A 22493-nucleotide genomic window follows, 5' to 3' on the forward strand; every position below is an offset into this window, starting at 1 on the left:
GGGTGGGCCGAGGGGCCCCCCCCCCCCCCCCCATGCATGAATTTCATACACCGGGCCACTAGTACTGTATATAATACCTTATTATTTACCTAGTACATTTCCGGGTATAGTATGGATAGCATATGCGATGAAGCCACAATAGCCCACTAGACATGCACAGGAGCTAAGAGAGATGCAAATAGGGCTGGAGTCAGAGGAGAAGGCTGTAGAAATAGCTTAAAAAGTCCTCCACATGGTCGTGTGCAGAGCAAATAGCATAAAATGACTCATTTTAATCTCCTGTTTAATTCTCACTGGTGTTACTTAGTTTGAAGTCATATATCTGTGGCTGAATCATCAATCTTTAATGTTTGCTTCTTTCCACAATAACTAGTGAGCTATATGTAGAAATGTCATCAACCAGTGTTTTGAAATAATTCTTCAAATAATGTTTATATTCCATTTTAGCATACCTTTTCTTTTAAGAAAATTTCTACATATATAATTTCCATGTGCAGATTCAACAATATACTGGAACAAAACCAAAACAGGATGTGCTGTTGGATGTTTTCATCAGCCACTGCTGGGGAGAGTGATTGGCAAAGTGAATTGCAATGGTATTATTAAAATTCATGAACCGGAGAATTACCAATGTGCAATATTAAAGAATGCAATGGGTGCTAAGTATCTTTGACACATTCCCTAAAGCTTTAACCATCTTGGGGAAAATGTTAGAAGTCTTTCAGGAACATATTGGATTTTCCTAAAGCATATGGTGATGAAATAGAATATCATTTTATGAGAAAATATTGTCATACTGGCTTCCTAGCCCAACATGTCACAGCCATTTTCTATTTCTATTGTGTAGCTGTCATTCTTTTGTGCCCTTTATTTTTAGGATGGATTAAGTTCCAGGTCTTGGAAAAAATGTTATTGTTTCACCCATCTCTCTTTCCTTTGGCCATTTTTTTGTTTTCATTCTTTCTTCCAGAGTCTTTTGTTCTCCACCAGGAAGTCTTTATACCACACTTCAAGACTGGGAGATGGGTGCGTTGACCAAGGTTTTGTTTTGACTATCCTAAGAGCTTTCCTCTTCCAACCTTTTCTCACCTGCATGATTGTGTGCTGCTGTTTCATCCTTTTCTGAAGTAGCTGCTTGCATCCAGACCTGGCTGGAATGGAAGTGATTGTTCTCTAGCTTGCATTTAAAAAAATCCATATTTATTTCAAGAGAATGGTGGCTAGAAAAAAAAAAGCCACATTTTCTGCTTGGTCCCTTGGGCTCTTTTTAAGCACTGAATGTGCTTCCAGAGTTGGTCTAATCCCACAGCACCCAATAGGCTGCAGGTGGGGCTGTGGGTTGGCATCCTCTAGGGGTGGCTGGGTGGTAGGCTCAATTTCCAAATTCCTGAAGTTGTCACATTAATCTGTTTTCTAAGGCAACTAGGGAGTAATGCCGTCTTCCCCAAGGGCTTTTATTGTTTTAGAGGCCAAGTAGGCATCTCCAATTGGCTGTGAATTTCAAATTCTTTGCTATTACACCAGCAGTAATTAAGATCTGGTGAGCTTGGATAAATTGTTTCTCAACATAGCTCCCTACTTGAGGCAGCTGTGATGCAACTCATGATCCCATCCCTCTCCCCCAGGGGGGCATTTGAGACATTGCAAGTTTTAAATTTTATACTGGAAAATGGGTTGGAAGACATGGCTGAAGGCTGGAGGCAGAAAGCTGCTTATCTGTAGCCCACTTCACTGGCTGCCTCCCAGTTGCAGAAATTCATCCCGGAGCTGATTGGATGAGCTGCAGTGCTGGGGAGAGACATCTTGGAACTTGTTGTAAGTTAGGGGCATGAAGGCCCAGCCTGTTCAGGAGCATGGTAGACAAACATCCCCTGCAAGCCAGTACATTTCCAGAGGAATGGTTTGGATATAAACCAGTCAAACACATACTATTTAAAAAGCCATAAACATTATTTTTTTTAAAAAAAAATCAACATTAGATTGACACATTGTGGAGCAGGCTTTTGGAAATGGAGAGACAAAGTAAAAGGTTTGCTTTTCTTCAAATCTAATGACTCACACTAGAGATGATATTGGGTTTTTCTTGATTTTAAAAATATTTCCATAAATGATAGAAAATTGCTATATAATGTCAAGGCTGCCTCTTTTTGTAAGAGAAGTTAGCCAAAATGAAAATGCCTCCCCTACATCTCCCATCTGTTTTCTCTATTGCAATACAGGTATGAAAATCCAGGATGACAGTCTATCACAGATGGGGGCATTACAATAGGGTAAGCAAGACTAGACACACAGCTTTCTTAAAAGTAGATACCTAAAATAACACAAAAGTACACTTAGCACTGTGACAAGCACCCTGGCTTTCTTCTTTCTTCCCACCTTCCGCATTCCTCTCATTCCCAGCTTCCATACTTTCTGGATTCAATTTATTTCCATGATATTAACACATATTACTGGGGAACAAGAAGTGACAGTGAATTCAAGAACCAGTCTCCTAATGCTGGAAGCAGGACAATGGTGGATGTCAGAGAAATCCAAAGAGGCCAGCATGCAGCTGAGGACGTGCTGGGAAACACACAGGTGGAGGAAGGGGAGAGGCAGGTTGCTGCATCAGAGGGACCACAAGAGAAATGGTTGGTGAACTGAATTTCAGTTCCCATACGGTACCCCTCTAATCAGCTTGTGTGCCACTTAATATTAAATGACGTTTTCCATTAATTAAGCATCTTCTTTTGGATAACCTTTTGGTAAGAATGAAAGCAAGACCAAACCTGTTCTGCACTTCAGCCATTTCCGTAAGTGTTAGGGTGGCATAGGAAGTGAGTGAGGAGTAGGCCAACAATGGAAATATTCCATGTAACTGATTACTAAGAAATTCATAATAGAGTGCAATACCATGGGTATTGGGAATATTTTTTAAATCAACAGGATATATGTAAAATTTACAACATATCAGGTACTATTCTGAGTATTTTCCTTATCAAATGATGCCTTGTCTTTGTAGTGCACTTTTTAGGGGTCAGGTATTTCCATTGGCAATCTCTCTACTTGATTTTTACAACAACCTTTGCAGGTAGATGCGTCTTTCAGCTAAGTCAGGGGGTGTGACCACTGCCAGGCAGAGCCCTCCACGGTCAGAGGGCTGTGGCACCAAGCTCCTCTGCTCATGCCTCATCTTAAGCAAATTCACGCATCCATGGATTTGAAATGGGAGTCAGATATTGGCCCAGGTATTAGGTTACTTCTTAACTTCAAAACAAGCTGGAGTCTTCTAGCACAGCAGCTGTCCACTGAAGTCATGGGGTCATGGTATGTTCATTTTGAAGCTGTGCTTAGGGAAGTTCTTAAACCTGCAGTGATCCTGTCTTCCTCTAGAAACCTCTCTGTCCATAAAATGTCAGACAGTTATGCTGGAGGATGGTCATCCTATATAATAAAGAGGTAATATGCAAATTAACCCTCATGCCCTCACAAGATGGCTGCCTATGACCAGGCCGGCAGGGGGGTTAGTGAGGGACGACCAAACGACCGAACAGCAGGCTGCATGGGGCAACCATGCCAGCAGGGGGGTTAGTGAGGGATGACCAAATGACTGAACAGCAGCTTGCGTGGGGCAACCAGTTCAGTGGGGAGGGGTGTGAGGGGTGCTAGGGGTGACCAGATCAGCAGGGGGTGTGCAGTTGGGGGTTAACAGCCCATCAGGGGGGGCTGTAAGGGGTGACCAGGCTGGCAGGGGGGGCAGTTAGGAGCGACCAGGCCAGCAAGGGGGGCAGTTAGGGGCAATCAAGCTGACATGCAGAGGCAGTGAGGGGTGATAAGGCTGGAAGGGGAGCCAGTTAGCAGCAACCAGGCAGGCAGGCAGGTGAGCGATTAGGAGCCAGTGGTCCAGGATTATGAGAGGGATGTCTGACTGCAGGTTTAGGCCTGATCCTGGGGATGGGGCCTACACCGGCAGTCAGACATCCCCCAAGGGGTCCCGGATTGGAGAGGGTGCAGGCTGGGCTGAGGAGAACCCCCCCTCCCTGTGCATGAATTTCATGCACTGGGCCTCTAGTTTATTTATACAACTTTTTAAAAAGTCAGAACATTTTTTGTTCTTAAAGAATGCACTTAGTGCCTTTTATTTTCTTAGTATCAATATAATTTTGTAGTTTTGACTACATTTAAATATGGAAAGGGAAAAAAATCTAAAATAAATTATTATATTTTAAGTGAGGAAATAGAGCCTTAATTTAAAAATATGTCTATTATTAGTAATCTGAAAATGCTTTCAAAATGACTCAACACTATTTTTTTAAAAAAATTTCTGTCTTGTAAGGTGTAAATGAGGCACAGAAACTGAGGATTTTTACTGATTTACCCGGGTTTTACTGAGTTGGTAATAAAATTCTGGATGAGAGAAACTAGGTTGGCAAAAACAGGCTCTTTTCTCTGGTTTCCTTACTTTATGTGAATTCTCTGCTGATCCATTAAAGTTACTAGCACAGCCTTTAGAAACGTCTTACTCATGAAATGGGGTATTGATTCCTTGGTTTACTCTTTTTCTCCTTCTTACTCAGATTTCCTTTCACTTCCACAGTAGGGAAGGGGAAAACTGGAACTGAGCTCTGCAATGATGAATACAAGCAAAGGGTATAAACCAAGAACGCTATAGTATACTGGCTTTACATTTGTCCTGCTTATTATAGTAAGATTTATTTTCATAGAAAAAAAAAGTTGCTTTATATTCTGAAACCACCCTGTATAGTAGTTATATATCATTAATAATAAAGAGTATTTTGTTTTCCAAATCAAGATGACTCCCAGGCTTTGGGTGGATGAGATCACAAACTCCAAGGCCCGCACTGGCCGATTTATAGGCGAGAGTGAAGTGGGTCAGGTGTGAGGGGTAATGAGCTTTGCCTGAGTGTGGAGACTGGGGCACAGGGCCATCCGAGGCAGTCTGGCTCTGCCGCTGCTGCTGATTGCTTCCAGATGGGAACCTGGGTCCTGGGCAGCTGACTTCCCAATTTTTCAAGCTGGGCATTGAGATTTCTTTAAATTAAAAACTGGTATCCAATTCAACAGTTGGAATCCAGTCACCAGAACATGTATCGTATATGGACTGGCCTCAGCTTGGAAGGGGCGGGGTTTCACCTGTCAAAGAGAGGCTGCTTTTGCACTTCCTTATTGTTTACTTTCATTGCAAAACCAGAAATGACAGCAAGGAAGCTCTGAGAACATGGGGACAACGTTTAAGACATAATTCTTCCTAAGACGTCTGTTCTCAGAGGCTCAAAGGAATGCTGTTTAGAGGGGAGGCATAGGAGACGCTTTATATTCAAGTGAACAGTAACCATGGTGTCTGGAGAGGATAGAGGGAGTGTACTACACAAGCAGTAGAAATGAGTAAAATCCTTCTAATTTTCTAGACCATTCTCAAAGGCCACTTACTCTATGACCCATTTGCCCTAAAACCAAATGTAACATCTATGCTGTCCACCAGAGCTCTATAACATTTATATCCACAGTGATATAAACTCAACAATAGGTTTTCTTATTGACTTTATTGGGGTGACCTTGATTAATAAAATTATATAGGTTTCAGGTGTACAGTTCTATAATACATCATCTGTATATTGTAATGTGTGTTCACCAACCCAAGTTAAGTTTCCTTCCATCACCATTTATCCCTCCTATATCCTCTTCTACCTCCCCCACCCCCCTTTCCCTCTGGTAATCACCATACTGTTATCTGTGTCTACGAGGTTTTTTTTCCTTCTTAATCCCTTCACCTTTTTCACCCAGCCCCACAATCCCTCTCCCCTTTGACAGCTGTCAGTTTGTTCCCTGTACCTATGCATCTGTTTCTATTTTTCAACAATAGATTTAATAATAGGTTTGTCATGGATAATGGCCAATCAGAACATAGATAGCCTTTAAGAAACCAGTACAGACACGATGATGTTCAAAGCTAAATACAAACCGTGCTTATATCATCCTGCAATATCCTAGAACTTTGCTATTTAAAGGGCACACCTCCGACCAGCTGCATCAGCATCGCCTGGTGCTTATTAGAAATGCAAATCTCAAGTCCCACCCTTGAGTTACAGAAGAGAAATTTTCATTTTAACAGGATCCCCAAGTAACTGAAATGGCCATTAGTTTGAGAAGTACACTATCTTGGACACTTTACAGCTCTTGTTGTCAGCTACCATAGCTTGCCTTATATTAAAGTCACTTAAGCTCTTCTTTGTCATTACTAGTAGACTATTCATTTGTTAAAGGCAAAGGCTACATTAAAAAAATTCTACTACTCTGTTTAGCATCTTAAAATTTTGCACTGAATTTAAGTGAAATGGTAAAAAAAGTCATAGCAATAATTAGAGCAGCTCACATGTGTTGGGTGCTTTCAATGTGCCTGATGTAAAGTTAAATATCTTACAAATCTCATTTTATTTAGTCCTCACAATCATGTAGATGGTATAAATAATTATATTTTTGTTAAAATTAGGGGCTGAAGATTGGAAAGGTTAAGCAACTTGTGCTGGGGCAAGAAGGGGCAGATTGGGGACAGTGTCGCTGGATGTCAAGCCAAAGCTTGCACTGTTAGCCGACTTGGGTTTGTGGGAGTGAGAAAAGGAAGAAAAGGAGACTGGAAGGAAATGATTTCAAGTTTGTGAGACGAGGAGAAGGATGTTTTATTCCTGATGGTGCTGGAGGATTCAATGGTTATCTTTCGGACCTTGTCTCTGAGATGAAATGCTTCCGTTTAAAACAGGGAATATCTCTGGTGCACACTCGTCCTTGGCCAGAAGATGGAGCACTTCTGTCTTTCTATTTTATTGATTCATCTGCCTGGAGATGAAAGGGGAGAAAAGAATTTTTTTTTTTTTTTTTTTTTTTTTTCTGTGACAATTGCATTTCCTTCTCTCCTAAAAGAGCGAGAGAGGTTAAGAACTCAGCTAAATGTAGGAAAAATGATTGAGAGTGGGGAGAGGAAAGAGAGGAAAATGTCACTTGGCTCTGCAGATCCTTCCAGCAGGAAGCAAAGAGCCGGATAGATTCTGTGCCACAGGAAAATCTAGTAACAGTTTAATGGGACCACCAGACAGTACTATTAAGGGGTGATAGGCAGTATGTAATTATTTTTAACATGTGTGTGTGGTCAGGGCTTGAAACGTATCATAGTGCTGTCCAATACTAAAGAAGTATAGACAAAAATGAATAAGTTCCCCTATGCACTGGGAAAGAAACAAGCCTAAATAACCCACTGGGGGATAAAAGCATAAAATAAAGAGCTTAATGAAGTTAAAGTTCTGCAAGAGAAAGTGGGATTCCCTCTTAAACAAACAAGGTTTGAAATATTTAAAAATGCTCTTAGGAGGAAGTGTATTAGATTATTCATAGAATACTCACTTGGAAGGAGTTGTCTCAAGTTCCATTTCCATCCTGCTTTAAGAACTAGCTGAACACTGTCATTATTTTTGCCACTTTCAAACCATTAGCTTCAGGAGATATTTATTCAGCTAAACATCACCGCAAGCAAAACAAACAAAACATATTGATGGTCTTTCATAACCATAGATACCGTTGTCCCTACAGTTTATGGAGCCCTTCCAACAACATCCTAGAAGAATATTATCTGCAGAAATTGAGACTCTGTATAGTCAAAAGTAGATGAAGAGGGCTCATGAACAATTTCTTATATTTCAAGATTAATGTCTTAAAAAAATTTATTAAAAATCCATATAAAATAACACACATAAATTTTCACAATTATATCTTCTGGAATAATAAAAAATTTTTCTCCCCTTAAACTCTCCCCTTTAATTAGAATCTTACATCTCCTTATTGGATGCTTAGATACTTAAAGGACTGCTTCAAATATAAGATCTGAGCCTAAACATACATTAAATTCTATTTCAGGATGAAAAGCAAAGATTTGTAATTTGGTATATATAACTAATTAAATCATGGAAATATTTTGTTAAAACCCTGGGCTGTGTATTTTATTATATAAAAAATTAAACAAAAGTTACTCTAGCATACAGACAACTACTTTAACCGTCAGAGTGTTTCATGCATACGAAATGCTAAAGGTTGGTAAGAATGCGCTTCCTACATAAAGAGAACTCTAAAATGGCTTAACATTTTTCTACTTAAGACATGAGTTGAAAAAAGGACTCCAACTGTCTAGCCTTGAGTTGAGACTGACACCAATTCTCCTTCCGTAGATGTCAGTCTCCAAATCCAGAGGGCTGCCGGGCCTGTTCCTGAACTCCTGCTTCACGGGGAGACGGCTGTCCTGGTGGCTAGGCAGTGAAGCTCTGTAGGCTGGCTTCAGACCATAGCGTTGCCATCTATAGTTAATGGGATCGAACACAAATTGTGTGTTGTGAGGGTTAAATATGAATTTATATGTGTAGGATGCATCCTTTAAGAATCTGATTTGAAGGACCTTTCTCTGGTAAATGTCAGGATCTAATGCAGGTCTATTCCCATTACTTTCTTTTTTTAAATCTATTTCTTTATTGATTTCAGAGAGGAAGGGAGAAGGAGAGAGAGATAGAAACATCAATGATGAGAGAGAATCATTGATTGGCTGCCTCCTGCACACCCCTACTGGGGAAACGAGCCCGCAACCCAGGCATGTGCCCTCGGCCAGAATCGAACCTGGAACCCTTCAGTCCGCAGGCTCACGCTCTATCCACTGAGCCAAGCCGGCTAGGGCTTGGTATATATAACTAATTAAATCATGGAAATATTTTGTTAAAACCCTGGGCTGTGTATTTTATTATATAAAAAATTAAACAAAAGTTACTCTAGCATACAGACAACTACTTTAACCGTCAGAGTGTTTCATGCATACGAAATGCTAAAGGTTGGTAAGAATGCGCTTCCTACATAAAGAGAACTCTAAAATGGCTTAACATTTTTCTACTTAAGACATGAGTTGAAAAAAGGACTCCAACTGTCTAGCCTTGAGTTGAGACTGACACCAATTCTCCTTCCGTAGATGTCAGTCTCCAAATCCAGAGGGCTGCCGGGCCTGTTCCTGAACTCCTGCTTCACGGGGAGACGGCTGTCCTGGTGGCTAGGCAGTGAAGCTCTGTAGGCTGGCTTCAGACCATAGCGTTGCCATCTATAGTTAATGGGATCGAACACAAATTGTGTGTTGTGAGGGTTAAATATGAATTTATATGTGTAGGATGCATCCTTTAAGAATCTGATTTGAAGGACCTTTCTCTGGTAAATGTCAGGATCTAATGCAGGTCTATTCCCATTACTTTCTTTTTTTAAATCTATTTCTTTATTGATTTCAGAGAGGAAGGGAGAAGGAGAGAGAGATAGAAACATCAATGATGAGAGAGAATCATTGATTGGCTGCCTCCTGCACACCCCTACTGGGGAACGAACCCGCAACCCAGGCATGTGCCCTTGGCCGGAATCGAACCTGGAACCCTTCAGTCCTCAGGCTGACGCTCTATCCACTGAGCCAAGCCGGCTAGGGCTATTCCCATTACTTTCTATCACTCTGATTAATTCTTCACATGGCCAGTGCTGAAATTCCACTGGATTGTAGGTGCTTTATTAATGAAATCTAGCTCAGTAGAGACAAAATGTGCCCAGAGTAAGACTATTTTTTTCCAAGTGTATTTAACCAGGTTGGGAGTATCTTATACTTGTTCATATTCTCCATGTATGTACATAACATGCTTTGAATATTAAAAATTTGATGACTTTTGAAAGGGTACTGGAAAAGTCCACAAAGTAACATTCACCAACTCAGAAAAAGTTCACTTGGTGTCGTAAATGAGTTACTTGTAGTTTTTCTTTTTTTTTTTACTTTAGAAGAAGAAATTAATGAGCTGATAAAATTTTTCATATAATATTGCTTGAACTGTAGTATAATGTTTCTTTGGCTTTGTTTTCAGGCCCTCGGGCCCAAATAGCATTAAATAGCTTTTCTTCAAGTTGGCATTTGCTGTTTGCTATTTGTTGGTACAAAGTGTAAGGCAAAAGATGAAAGGAATGTTCTAAAAAACTGAAATCTCTCCCAAGATGATTGTAACAAAAATTATCTATTGCAATGTTATAATTAAAGCCCTTGATGAAATGCATATGTCAAATGAGTTTATTGGAGAAGTTCCCTTTCTGCATGATCCCTTTTAAAAGAGTAATGCATTTAACTGAAACCAACCAGAGGAAGGAAACCGTATGGAGGCTTAACATTTTGTTTGGAAGCAGTTAAGTCCTGTCTTTCCCAAAATATAGATTGTGCAATTAATGGGGAAGTTGGCCAGAGCAGGATTGTTGACAAAACGTAGCTAGAAGATTTGACCTATTTTTAGTTATGCTGTTTATACTTAATAGAATTTAACATGAACATTTACTTACATGGAAGTTATTCTTTTAAAATATGATGAAGAAATAGTTGGCATTTGTTTTGGGAAAATGTCTAGTTCTTACTAAAAAAAGGAAAAAACAACAACACAAAACAAAACCACCTTATATTCAGAAAAGATAAATTCCCTCATTAACTATAAGTAGAGGAAAATTGTTAGGATAATAACACTTCACTTAAAAAACTCATTACATGTAAAATTTATTTTGAAAAAGTAAGAATTATCTATAAACATTTTAACACTTTTTTCTTTTTTTGCTTTCAAGTCTATCTAGTTATGGAAAGTAGCCTAACAAAAATTTTGTCTGGTAGAGAGAATTAGGGGAATTGATTTTATAAATAAGAATGATTTTGAATTAACATTGTTAGTAAAAGGAGTCCTTCTGACGTCCTTGAAAATACTTGATATAGCTTCCTCTCTTCATAGGCTGTTTCAATAATAATCTTTCTCTCATTATTTTTTTCTTTCATAGGTAGTAAAAGATAGCTTGAGTTCTGTCCTTGTTAAGTATCACACATCTCCAGCGAGTGGGGTGTGAAGTAATGAGACGTTGAACACCTTAAGACCTTGGTTGTAACGCTTTAGCATCTTGTGAGTCCATCTACTTTCCACAAGCAAATATGTCAGCCAATTCAAAGAGAACAGGTGTTCTATCTCTGGATCTGCTTCACCGTGTAGGAGCGCACACTTGCCCCTTATCCTGAGGCTTCCTGTGAAGGCCCTGAGAACTCTGGAACTCCAACAGATCTGCTTCACTGTGGCTCTGATCCATTAGATGGAGCCAACTTGGAATCTCAGCAGGTAAGTAGGGGTCCCTATCTCTGCAAATTCAAAGGTTGCTTGGCAGCCCAATTCATGGCTTCTCCAAAAAACAGATTTTCTGCTGTTTTCCTGCCCTCGACAGGCAAATGAACAGGGGAATGACTCAATAGAACCAACAGAGATGGCCAGTAGGGGACGTCATGACTGCCTCCCTCTATTCCTTTCTGTTTAGATTAGTATTTGCATGTGTGTTTAATTTATACTTCTGTCAAAAAGACACCTCACATATACATCCTATCTAATAAAAGAGTGATATGCAAATTAACCATCACTCCAACACAAAGATGGTGGTGCCCATAGCCACAAGATGGTGGCACCCAGTCCTCTCAGCCCCACTGGAGTCCTCTAGTCCCGGGGGTGGCTGCTGAGAGCAGGGCCTGCTTGGTCGTTGCCGTGGTGACCCAAGAGCGGCCAAGTGGGTCCTGCAGACAGTGCATAGCAGGGCCCGCTTGGCCATTGCCCACGGTGACCCGGGAGCAGCCAAGTGGGCCCCACAGACAGCAGAGAACCATGGGAAGTGGGCCTAAGCCATCAGTAGGACATCGCTTGAGGGCTCCTGGATTGGAGAGGGTACAGATTGGGCTGAGAGACCCCCCTACCCCCCATGCACGAATTTCATGCAACAGGCCTCTAGTATTTCATAATCACAGAAATAAAAAATAATACATATGTAAGGATTATAAGAAAGTAAAACCAGTGTCCAGCCCTATCTTACATTATCCCACCTCCATTTTCTATATTCCCTTACCTCAGAACTGCATACAGATCTTTCAACTCTTTATTCCGGTATTTACTTTCTTATTTCTAAATAATCGGTTTCTACAGGTATTTCTTGATTCTCCAATTTTAGGTATCTATTGACTGCCTACAAATCTTTCAAATATAGTTATATCATGTACTTAGTAAAAGTCTTTTAGTTTTTAATATGTATTACATATTATATGTTACATATTATACACGCAGGTAAATATTTTTCATAGCTGAGTCACATAGTGTACTGATTACATTTCCTTTCTTCTACACATTTTCTTCTCCCGATGTAAATATTATCTCAGTGTTTTCTTTTATTGCTTTGTATTCTTTAACCAGCTTCTAATAGCCCCTAACATATATTTAACAAGTGCTACATGCCTAGTATTGTTGCAAACAATTTATACATAAGAGGTGAGCGGATAGAAGGTGGGGCATGCCCTGCCCTGGTATAAAAGGACAAAGTGCAAGTTCCTTGCTATGATAGAAGATCTGGCCACTGGCTAACTCCCAGCCTCATTCCTTGCTTTCTCCTCCCCCTTACTTCACATTCCAGCCCCTCTGGACTTGTTTTAGACCTTAGAATGGACCCAGCCTGCTCTTCTCCCTGGTCTTTTTAACAGCCCTCTGCTGCTTGAATCATGCTTCTGCCTCTATTATTTGACTCTTGTCCATCCTCAGGTGCCAATATTCCCTGACCCCTAAAATATGTGAGAGTGTCCTGGAATGTGTTCCTGTAGGCCTGTGCTCTTCTCACTCATCACTCTCATGTTTACTGTTTCGTTAACATCTTTTCTTCTTGCTGAACCATAAGCTCTGGGAAGGCAGGTCTGGGTGGTCTTGTTCCCTGAGGGGGCCCCAGTGTTTGGCATCTAAATTTTTAGCTGTTTACAAATTGTAGCTATTATATGATGGGGACTCTAAGGAGAATAATGATGATGCAAGTGCACATCAAATCATCGCAGTGATTCAGGCCAAGAAAATTCTGTGTAAGGGTAATGAATTGTTTACTTACATGAAGTAATGCTGTTTCTCCTTTATAAGTTGCCTAACCTTAAACCAGCTGAAACTTGTCACAACTACAAAGTGAGAGACCATTGGCTTTATAGGTTGGGCAAACTAGGTCTGGGAATCCAGTTCTTATTTAGATTTTGCAAATGATTCTGGGAAGCCTCAAAGAAGTAAATTTACATCTTGGAGTGTCAGCATGGTGGACACTAGCCCATTAGTTTCTAACCTTCCATTTCCCATCACACATGCCAAAGCAGTGACTCTCTGAGCAGTGAAACCAGGGACACCGGTGAGGGCTCTGCCTTCATGGAGCCTCTAGTCTAGTAAGGAAGACAAACAATCAGCAGCTAAACACACACCCACACACACCCACACATAGATATGTGCTTGCAGATTGAAAAAATTGTGTCAAAATAGAGACCAAATAGTGATGGAGAATAAAGAGGGAACACTACATAGGTGGTCAGGAAAGAGGGGGTCTGAGAAAGTATCATTGAAATAACGAGTCAGGGACAAGGTATTCCTGGCTGAGGGAAAGCAAGTTTGAAGTCTCTAGGCTAGATGGTGGTTCAGGTGCTATGTTTCTAAGACAGCATCGTTATGTGCAGGACCCAAAAGGAGTTCACTGACTGGAACAGAGGAAACAAAGGAGGAAAGATTCAAAATGAAGTGTGAGAGACAGGCAGGAGCCTCATTATTTGGGTTGTGAAATCAGCACTATTCAACTTTCTGCACATGGGCTGCTGGGCTATAAACTGTTGGCCACCTGTCTATGGCAAGAAAAAGAGCTGTGCAGATGTAAGTCAACTATGTCACCTAAAACACTTTTGGTTGAGCCTATATATACATATGCACACACGCAAACACATACACAATTATCAAGGCTTTCTCAGTGGGAGAAGGTGTGAGCTGCTTTACAATTATGTTCTGATGGAAATTCCTTTCGATACATTAAGAATGTGTATTTGGTGGTGAGGGAGTTGGGAGGGAGGGTTATAGTGTGATCAAACTCACTTTTCAAAATGATTTCTGTGATTACAGATACAGAGTGAGGGGGAAGAGATGGCAGAAGAGATCTGTCAAAAACAGTGTCTAGGGAAAAGATGACAATGGCCTGGACCAGGATGGCGGCCATGGAAATGGAAGGTTAGTGGACAGGTCATGATAGATTTGAAGATAGAATTTACAGGATGTTCTTATGGATTGGGATAAGAGGAGTTAAGAGGGCAATTCAAACCTGACCTCCAAATTTCTACCCTGAATAACTTTTTAAATATTTATCTTGTTGATTGACATGATAACAGTGGAAGATGAATGAGTGTAGAATTGAGGAGGTAGTATGCATAAATATTTATAGTAGTGGTTATAATAGTGGACTTTTTATTTTTTTAAATATATTTTATTGATTTTTTACAGAGAGGAAGGGAGAGGGATAGAGAGTTAGAAACATCGATCAGCTGCCTCCTGCACGCCCCCTACTGGGGATGTGCCCGCAACCAAGGTACATGCCCTTCACCGGAATCGAACCTGGGACTCTTCAGTCCACAGGCCAACACTCTGGCCACTGAGCCAAACTGGTCAGGGCAATAGTGGACTTTTTAATAACATGAGCCTTTATGAAACCTGCAAATTAACAAATAGCATAGTCTATATGCTTTTTTATTTGAAAGCAGGAAAAAGAAAAAATTGTGTTGAGATACAGGTGCTAACAGGGAGGCAAGGCTCACTCATCAGAGGAGGGACCTTTTCATCATGAGTGACTCAGCTATGTGACTTAGTCAACTTATAAAGCTGTCACAAACTTGAGAGGAATAACTGAAATTATAATGCTAAATTCATGAATACCAAGGGCACGTCCAGGGTGAGGAATAAGTTTCATCTTAACTGTCAGCTCTGATTAATTTTTAGTGGAAGCTTGGAGGACTCTTTTGAGGCTGCGTCTGCGCTGAGTGAAAGGGTGCTGTCATCGATGCCCAGTGTGTACCTTGGAAGCAGGAGGAGCTGGGCAGCAAGAGCCCACATTTTTGCTGACCCTCTACATCTTTCAGGTATAGAAAGGGAATTGGATCAATGCCCCAACATACGTGGCACTGAAAACACTGTAGAACAAGCACTGAACTTTGAAGGGAACTGTCTATGTGATTAAAACTTGGAACAGACTTCAAGAGTTGGAATACAATGTTGTTACTGTTCCTTTCTTTGACTATGATATTTGAACCAAATCTGACTGATAACAATTGAAATGCCTCTGGGATGTCAATGCAGTTTTGCCCTGGGGTCCATTAGAGATAGCAAAACAGCCTGATGAAGACTGAGCAAATTCCTCAGGTCTGGCTGGGCTAATTGCCATGGAGTCAAATTATATGGCTGCACCTGGTGATATGGTAGACTATTCTCCATTTCCCTCATTTTATTCTGTACACAATGACTTCTGTTTTTTGTTTACTCATTTCAATTTAACTTGGCTTTATCATCCCTTTTCATTATCTCTGAACCTTTCCCAGAAAATGGAGGCCTTTTGCTTTCTTATTCCAAAGAAGATTCAGGTGACCATGTGAAGTATTTCAAGGGGATTGAAAACCAGCTTGGATTCATCAGGGAGTGGCAGCATTTTGATGGAACATTGGGAAGGGTGCTGCCAACCCCTATGTTCCAAGGGGATTGAAAACCAGCTTGGATTCATTTTGATGGAACATTGGGAAGGGTGCTGCCAACCCCTGCCCAGGTTGTGGAGACAGGAAGGTTGATATATAATTTTAGAGATGATTTTTCAAGGACTCTGCCAAGAACCCATGAATAACAATGGCAATAATGAGTACCATCATGAAGTAGAAGGGTATAGTGATTTCAGGAAGTTGATAGAACAAGTCCCATAAGTTTTATGGCCAAAAGCTATGAACAGCCTCATTTTCTAATGAAGAGAAGACACTAGTGATTTTTATAATTTAGATACTTTTGCCAAGGAGCTGCAGAATCTATTGCTGGAAAAGAGGAAAAAGGGGTCAAATTCAAAAGAAATATTTTTAATTTACTCTTAGATGTTTGCCATGGGTGAGAAAATGAATTAATGAATTGAGATAGCAAGTGTATGCCTGTTTATTTGTGTGCCTATTATTTGCGTGGACTCATAGAAAGAGTTGGAGTGTTCGAGGTCATCCAGTTCAGTGGGGGGTGGGGAGAGATCAACCAAAGAACTTGTATGCATATATGCATAGCCCATGGACACAGACAATAGAGTGGTGAAGGCTTGGGCCGGGGGTGGGGGTTGGGGGTGTTTGTAGGCTGGCTGGAGGAGGTCAATGGGGGGAAAAAGGGGACATATGTAATACTTTCAACAATATATTTTTTAAAAACCTCTTTATCCTTTATAATAGCACAAATTTTTAAAACAAACTCTTTGTTTAACTCCAGTACAAACAGATAAAAGCAAAGATGATTGTGTAGGAGATGGAGCAGAGAGTTGAGAGCATGACCCACTTGTGTTTGTGCCTTTCTCCACCCACCTGATTTTTCCATGAGACACCTCTGTTCTAAAGGGACTCAGTTAGAAAACCACTAATTTAATACAATCTTCTTATTTTATAAAAAGAGGATAAGGTGACTTACCCAGAATCATACAATTAGTCACCTAGGTGACCAGCCCCCCTGCACAATGATATTTCCACTGCATCATACTTGGAGTGTTGATGATGAACCTTCTGAGCCCCTCTAATCCTTCCTATTTCTCATGTCAACAGGGTTCTATTCATTATTGTCTTCTTCCCATGTTATTTGATAGACTTCATCCCCATCACTGCAATTTTCATGACACTTAAAAAAAAGAAAAACATATCTGATTCCAAGTACCCATAAGAGTGCAGTAGGGGACATTGATATGCCTTCCTCAGTTAAAGCCCACAGTGGCTGCGGCTCTCAGGCTCTCAAATGTACCCTGCGAGTAAGGGTCCCAGTCCATGACCAATGCTGGGTTCAGAGCAGGGCGAGGGGAGGGGTGCGTGGAGGTGGGGAGGAGGAGAATCTGTCTTGTCATCTCATACTGTATTCCCTTGCCACGTGATAGAAAAGAGTAATGAGAAATTCCCTGCAGGTCTTGAGTTGTTTGAATGTTGCTTCTGTTTCTCAGAACTGACATTGTATCAGGCCTCTAATAAATGATAGATTCTCATGTTTTATTTTGTGAGATTTTTAATCTGATGTAGTTAATAGACAGATGGTTACAAAGCAAAATAGTATCTATCACCTGAACAAAAGACGTATTGATTTTATATTAACTTGTAGTTTTAAGGATGTAAGCTCAATTTTTAGAGCTAGATATGATCTTATAGAATTTCTCATCTCATTTTTTTCTCTTGTAATGAGGAGTTGAGGCCCAGAGTAGTAAGGAACGGTGTCTATGATGAAGTAGCTAGTCCAAGTCACAAAATAAGTCCTCCTCAATCAAGACCCATTGCTTATCCCAGTCTTTGGTTTGATTTGATTGAAAAACATATGCATATATGTCCTCTAGTGCCAAATATCCATGAAAGAGAGAGAAGTTTTCCTATTTCCATGATGGGAAAGGACACACACTAAAGATCCGTTAAGATCTGGGGTCTTTACTGAATTTATAGGAGATTTGCTAGTCCCTTTGGTCAGTTTTTGGTCTGAGAGAGCAGTCAGTGTTTTATGGGGGGAGCTTAGGCATGGACAGTGGTGTTGGCTGTAATCTTCAGGTTAATGATTGCACCTTTTACATCAAGTAATACACTATTTGATCCAATAGTTCTAATACTGTCAGGGCTTTGGGTTGGAATTCCTTTGAGCTAACTGGCTAAGTTCAGATTCATGGCCATTGATTTCACCACCAAATATGGGCAACCATCAGGCATATAAGGGACAATAAAGCTATGCAAGTTTATCTTCTCTCTTGGAGAGATGAAGTGACCCACATATGACAATGATGAGAGGAAAGAGCCTTCATCATATTAGCTTCATCTTTAAGAGTATATTGTTTGCCCTAGCCAGTTTTGCTCAGTGGATAGAGCATTGGCCTGCAGATGGAAGGGTCCCAGGTTCAATTCTGGTCAAGGGTTTGATCCCCAAGAGGGGGCATGCAGGAGGAAGCCAATCAATGATTCTCTCTCATTGATGTTTCTATGTCTCTCTCCCTCTCCCTTCCTTTCTGAAATCAATAAAAATATATTAAAACAAAGACTATCTTGTTATTTGTCTGTGTTGAAGGCAGGCTATTAGAGATGAAACGCATGGGCTCTGGAACTGACTACCTGGGTATGAGCCCCAGGCCTGCCTGTTACTGGCAGTGACCTTCATTGAGTTAGTTAATTTCACTGGGCACAAATTTTTGCATCATAGATTAGTAATAGTAAATATCTCAGTGTCCGGAAGACTAAATGAGTGAATGCATGCAGCTATTAGAATAGTAAGCACTTAATAAATATTATCTTTTATTATATAGACTAGAGCAGCGGTCACCAACTAGTGGTGGTCCATGAGGTCCAAAAGGTTGGCAACCGCTGGTTTAAGGAAACCTTTGGAGCAGCGGTCGTCAACCGGTAGTCTGCGGACCACTGGTGGTCCATGAGATCCAAAAAGTTGGTGACAGCTGGACTAGAGGCCAGTACATGAATTCATACATGGGTGGGGTCCCTTAGCCTGGCCTGCGATCAGGGCCAATTGGGTGGGGGGGGGGCACCTGCTAGGGGAAGGGACCACAGGAGGTTGGCCCCAGCAGCAAGCTAACCAACGGCCGATTCTGCGAGGAATCGGGCTCCCTCCTCTCTCCTGTCTGGGTCTGGGGTGCATGTGAACCAGATTCGGGGCTGTCAGGGCCCCAGCAGCAAGGTCTGGGTCAGTGTGCATCAAGGCTACCAGCCGGTCGTCTAGTCGTTCCAGTCATTCAGTCATAAAGGTCGCTTAGGCTTTTATAAATATAGATTAATGACACCCACAAAGCTCTAGGTAGACATCAAACTTCTTAGTGTTTAAAACTGTGACATGAGAAATGCTTGTTGTTTGAAGCCGCTACATTTTGGGATAATTTGTTTTGCAGTCACAGATAACCATTACACACACTAACCATGCTTGAAAGTCACAACCAATATGGATATGGTCTAGACCAGTGGTTGGCAAACCGCGGCTCGCAAGCCACATGCGGCTCTTTGGCCCCTTGAGTGTGACTCTTCCACAGAATACTACATGCGGGTGCGCACATACAGTGCGATTGAAACTTCGTGGCTCATGCGCAGAAGTCAGTTTTCGGCCTGGGTGAGTCTATTTTGAAGAAGTGGCATTAGAAGAAGTGGGGGGTGTTGGTTGGTTGGGCGACAGGAGACGCAGCGTGGGGGAGGTACATTGTTTTGAAGTACGTTCGCTGAGGTCGACCCCTTCCACCCCTCCCATCCACACTCGTCTATCTGAAACAAGTATACAAGATGAGTGTGGATGGGAGAGTTGGAAGGGGTCGACCTCAGTGAACGTACCTCAATCAGATTGAGGACATTTTTAGCAAAGGCCAGCTTAGGAGTACCCTAATTAAGTTAATAACAATGTACCTACCTATATAGTTTAAGTTTAAAAAATTTGGCTCTCAAAAGAAATTTTAATCGTTGTACTGTTGATATTTGGCTCTGTTGACTAATGAGTTTGCCGACCACTGGTCTAGACAGAGCATGTCCTATGTCTAATTCTTGTTATTTTTGCACAACATTTGCTGTGTGCTAGGCTTTGTGGACACAAAAATTAACTTTTAAAAAAGACACTTTGTCTTCTAGGAAGAGGAAAACTTGCAAAATTTGTGGCAAACCTATACATGTACAGTTTCACTAACTTACTTTAAGCTACAGCTTATTATAAATGCTTAAGTAATTTATGAAATATGTAATTAAGTGACTTTGCTATATTACAAAAACAAACCAAAGAACCCCTTCTCATTGTTTAAGTGCATTCCATCATCTGTCTTACTTTCTAAGTTCAGGAAACTCTAAGACACCACCCATTCACTGATAGCTTTTTTGGGCAGACTTTTCTTGTTATTTAAGGCCAGAGTTAGTGGAACGTCTATTTTTCTCTGACTTTATTCAATCAGTTGTGCATTCTTGGGTGGTACTAATGTGGCACACCCTGGACCAGGTGAAGTAAGGGAGGGTGGAGACATAAACATGATTAAGACATGGTCTCAGTTCTCAAGGGCTTGGAGATAAGGGGTGGGGTAGGGTGGAGGTGCAAAGAAACATGGAATGGTCCTTGCCTTCAAACAGCTCTCTGTCTTGAGAGAATGACTGTCAGTAAGCAAATCACAGTTTTGTTACTTGTCTCTCAAAGCTGTGAGAGATGTGCAAAGTGCTAAGGGGGCACAGAAGAGGAAGTGACTAAGACAGCCTGAGGGACCAAGGACAGCTTCAGACAGGAAATTACATATACACTGGGTCAAAGGATGAGTAACTATTTGTCAGATAAAAGAGAGAGGGTGAGTTTAAAGCAGGGAAAATTGCAAGTGCAAAGGCACTGAGGCACAACACACAAAAGTTGGCCATATTAGGGCATCTGAGCAGCTCAGAAAGAATTTGGACATGTCATTGCCCAAGTTCCTTAGCTCAGCAGCACAGCCTGGCATGAGGCAGTCTCTGCCCACCTTCCCAAGCCATACATTGCTTCACAACCACCAGCCACACCAGTTCCTCTTTGCCCCTGGATCATCCTAAGCATAATCACTTCAGAGCCACTGTACTGCACTTACTGCTTCTTTTTTTCTGGAACATTCTTTCCCACCTATTCACATGGCTAACCCCTTATCACTCTTCAGGTCTTACCTCTCAGTGAGGCCATCTAGAGCCATTTTCCCTGAAGCAAGTCAGTCCTATTCCCCATTACAGCACAGGTCATATAGAACACATTGTGACCGGCAATTATTTTTTCTGTTAACATGTTTCTTACCTGCCTGTTTCTCTGAAATGTAGCATGAGACATGAGGGTAGGGGCACTGACGGTCTTGTTTCTGCTGTATCCTGGAGCCCAGGTCAGTCCCTGACACCGTGCTTGATGGAAACTTGTTGAGTGAAGAAATGAAAACATCAGTGAATGAATAAATAAATGAATGAACGAATGAATGAAAAATTCAGAACAAGGTTGGTCTAAATAACTTCTACTTGTTTTCCCAGGTCCCATCTCTACCTTTCTACAATTCTGTGTCATGGAAGGCTGACCTGTATGAACCACATCAATATCTACCTATTGTGTTGGATCCAGCCAAGAGGGAACAGCTAAGGGAGAGAGGAGAGTTGGTTGGGGTTGCTTCCAGCTGGCTGCCTCCCTGCCCTGATGGTCACTATGAGGGCCCTCTCTACTTTCAGGGAAAGGTAAGTGCTGCCTTCCTTCATCACTTTAGGGAGAAGGACACTTCCTTCTATCTTTCCACATCACTATCCCTTGTGGTTTCTTTATACTTTACCTACCTCTTTGTAGGTAGTCCCTCTATTAATCTCTCTTCAACTTACCTGTACCAATTTGCTTCCTACCAGGATTTGGAGAAATACAAGAGGGCTGGGACCAAGTTAGGAAAGGCCTTGCACTCATGTAAGAAGCTCAGGCCATATTCATTGGAAATGGAGACCCATGAAAGATAGAGCTTTATGCAAGGGTACGACATAACCCAAAGGGTGGAGCAAACACTCGAGGTATATGTAGATCATGTTCTCTAACTTCTGATGGTATATTCCCCATCAGTGAAAAATGCTTGAGCCTGTCCTGCTAATACATTCATATCTGTTTATTTGTAAATTATATGCATACAGGCTTGTACTAATCACTTTTGCATAGTGTAAAATACAAAAGTAGATATTAAATAGGACAAGATGAAGATAAAATAATATATTTAAAATATTTTAAATTGATTTTTAAGTTTTTTTTTACTAAAACCATAGAATTATTGTTCTGTTTGCTTTGTTTTTAAGTGTTTTATTAAAATTATAGCTATATATATATAAATTTTTAATCCTCACCCAAATATATGTTTATTAATTTTCAGAGAGAGAGAGAGAGAGAGAGAAACATCAATGTGAGAGAGAAACATCAATTAGTTGCCTCCTGCACATCCCCTGACTAGGAATCAAACCTGCAACCTTTTTGGTGTACGGGATGGCACTCCAACTAACTGAGCCACTCAGCCAGGGCAAGTTATAGCTATATTTCAATACACACCTAGAGTGGCATTCATTATCAAGGGGCATATATAAATTCAGATTCCAAATCATCTTCATGATGACTTTAGTTTAATCTCTTGTCAGATCTAATGGTTTGGACACATAATATGATGACAAAGTGCTTCTACCAAGTGCCATTTGCTAATGTTTTAATTCTTTTTTATATCTCAGCAAAGGAAACAAAGACATTGTAAAATTGACCATTTATTAAATACATAATTCAGTCCAAATGATTAAATACAGACTGAGAACCAGGAGTTTCCTGTACCATTTTAATCTCATGCTAAGAAAAAGACCAGAGGCTTTTGATGCATGGTTTAAATAAAAC

Source organism: Myotis brandtii, unplaced genomic scaffold (genome assembly GCF_000412655.1).
Source record: "Myotis brandtii unplaced genomic scaffold, ASM41265v1 scaffold504, whole genome shotgun sequence".
NCBI classification, from domain to species: Eukaryota; Metazoa; Chordata; class Mammalia; order Chiroptera; family Vespertilionidae; genus Myotis; species Myotis brandtii.